The 2,743-nt window shown below is 43.9% G+C and overlaps 1 non-coding gene across 1 annotated transcript; it reads left to right on the top strand.

Annotated features, from left to right (window-relative positions):
- The first annotated feature begins 1,217 nt into the window (after nucleotides 1-1,217).
- Nucleotides 1,218-1,290, top strand: TRNAG-CCC. Its single transcript has one exon. It is a non-coding gene; the product is annotated as a tRNA-Gly (tRNA).
- Nucleotides 1,291-2,743: the final 1,453 nt, after the last annotated feature.

The raw sequence follows: 2,743 nt of genomic DNA, 5'->3' as shown, positions 1-2,743 counted from the left end.
CAATGAAAAGGAAAAAAGAGGAATACGTTTTTATTTTCTCTTTTCTGAGGACCATGAGCAGACCTGAACGTTCCTAGTTTTTTACTTTAACTGCCCCTAATTCTGCATGTCTGTAACTAAATTTGCTTTTCTGTCCCCTAAGTCTGCAGGAGCTACATTTACACCCATTATCCTTCAACTCTATGCTAAATACATCTTGTAACACACAGGTAAGTATGTTACCCTTAAAACATTTTCTTCTCCTTATAGTTCTTTTTTATGTATCAGAAAGGAGGCCTCAGAATGGTCAGACTCAGTTACTGGGCTACTGATGCTAGCTTATGACTGTTTTTGAAGCAATGCAAGATGAAAAAGACAAGATCCTAACACCTTTGTTCCTCATCACTGACTGCTGACTGTAAGCTCCCATCAAGCCCCTAGACTCCTCATGGACAGGGGGCACAGTTCTTGAGGCATGAGCCTACTGTGTTCCCCTCTCTGCCAGCTGAGAATTAAAGCCACTTTTTTATTACCTCCAAACTCTGTCTCCATATTTTTTATTTGACTTTAGCTGGCTGAGAAAGCCAAGATTTTGGCCAGCAACAATTTCTCCCCTTTCCTGCTGCTTTGTATCCAGTCCGTCAGCAAGTCACATCCATTCTTCTTCTACACCATATTCTCAAAGGTCTACTGCTCACCTTCTCCACCGCTGAGACATGGCTGATGAGGCCTGAGCCATGTGAAGATCTGAGAGAGGAGCTTCTAGGGCATCAAGTATTAGCAAATGTGTAGGCTTTGCATTGAAAATGAACTTAGTCTGAAAGGACAGAACAGGAAGGATTGAAGGGGAGAGTGCTAGGAGATGAGGTCAGAGAGGGGTAGGGGGAGGGACATCTTGTGAAAATCCTTCTAGACTGTGATTAGATTTTGAATTTTATACTGGAGTTTTTTGAGGAGATCTCCTTAATGCTTGAAAGAATTGCTCTGGATCGCTGATGGTAATGACTAGAGGTGGGGACATGAGTAAGGGCCTCATGTCAGTCCTCTGGGCTAGAGATGATACTGGCTAGACTTTTTTCCTAGCTGTGGCTTTCTTCATGTTCTTGATTTACTATTTTCCCAATATTCTCTTGTTCCTGAATTCTTTTGAATTCACAAACATTTCTGTGTTGTGATATGATTCCACTTCTCTACTATTCAACGGGTTTTTAGTTGCTGACAAAAGCTTCTCAGGGACTTCCCTGGTGGTCCAGTGGCTAAGACTCTACACTCCCAATGCAGGGTGCCCAGGTTCAATCCCTGGCCAAGGAACTAGACCCAACTGCAACTAAAATCTAGCTGCAACTAAAAAATCCCACATACCACAACTAAGACCTGTATAACCAAAGAAATAAATAAAAATCTTGTATCAAGAGGAAAAGCAAGTGTGACCTACATAAGTAGGACTATGTAAGTTGAAAGTGTTAGTTGCTCAGTCGTGTCCAGTTCTTTGTGACTCCATTGACTGTAGCCCACCAGGCTCCTCTGTCCATGGAATTCTTCAGGCAATAATATTGGACTGGGTTGCCATTCCCTTATCCAGGGGATCTTCCCAGCTCAGGGATCGAACCTGTGTCTCCTGCATTGGCAGGCAGATTCTTTACCATCTGAGCCACCAGGGAAGCAAGAATTGTGTAACCCACCTTCATATTCTTGAGCCTTATGAGCAAAAGTTTTTAGTCTACTTTCTAATTAGTCTACTTAGATCAATGCTGCTGCTGCTGCTAAGTCGCTTCAGTCGTGTCCAACTCTGTGTGACTCCATAGACGGCAGCCCATCAGGGTCTGCCGTCCTTGGGATTCTCCAGGCAAGAACACTGGAGTGGGTTGCCATTTTCTTCTCCAGTGCATAAAAGGGAAAAGGGAAAAGTGAAAATGAAGTCGCTCAGTCATGTCCGACTCCTAGCAACCCCATGGACTGAGCCTACCAGGCTCCTCCGTCCAGGGGATTTGCCAGGCAAGAGTACTGGAGTGGGTTGCCATTGCCTTCTCCGACCTAGATCAATACCAAAAGCTAATTCCTATGGGGCAGCCACAGCCCTTGATTTCCTGACTGTTCTCACTACTCTAAACCACAACTGAAATGGCCAAATAATTTATTGATAGATATTGCCCAATTTACTACTATAGAGGTTGGGCAGTATTTGGAAACTCAGATGGTAAAGAATCTGCCCACCATGTGGGAGACACAGTTTCAATTCCTGGGTTGAGAAGATCCCCTGGAGAAGGGAATGTCAACCTACTCCAGTATTCTTGCCTGGAGAATTCCATGGACAGAGGAGCTTGGGGGGTTACAGTCCATGGGGTGACAAAGAGTTGGACACTGAGTAACTAACACACACATGCACACACACTCCAGGACAATACAAATGCTAACTCACTTAATGTTCAAAAGAATTCTAAGAGGTATGTATTATTATGATATTATTTGCTGAGGTAGAAACTGAGACTCAGTCAAGTCACAGTCTTTGCTCAAAGTCATGCTATAAATAGGTGGGGGAGGGAGATGTCTGATGCCCAAGGCTACATGTTTCCCTCCACCCACACTGCTTCCCAAACAAGCCTTCAGATTTGACATTTCCTGCTGATGAGAGTGACTACCCTGGTGAGCAGAGTATGTGGGTGGAGAGGAAAAATAATACTGGGAAATAGGAAGGAGGTCTGAAATTTATAACTTGGGTCGGATTGGATTTGGGGCAATTGAAGTTCAGAATATATTTTGCCAG

This window comes from Bos indicus x Bos taurus, chromosome 1 (assembly GCF_003369695.1).
Source record: "Bos indicus x Bos taurus breed Angus x Brahman F1 hybrid chromosome 1, Bos_hybrid_MaternalHap_v2.0, whole genome shotgun sequence".
Classification (NCBI taxonomy): domain Eukaryota; kingdom Metazoa; phylum Chordata; class Mammalia; order Artiodactyla; family Bovidae; genus Bos; species Bos indicus x Bos taurus.
This window is presented reverse-complemented; position numbering and strand designations above follow the sequence as displayed.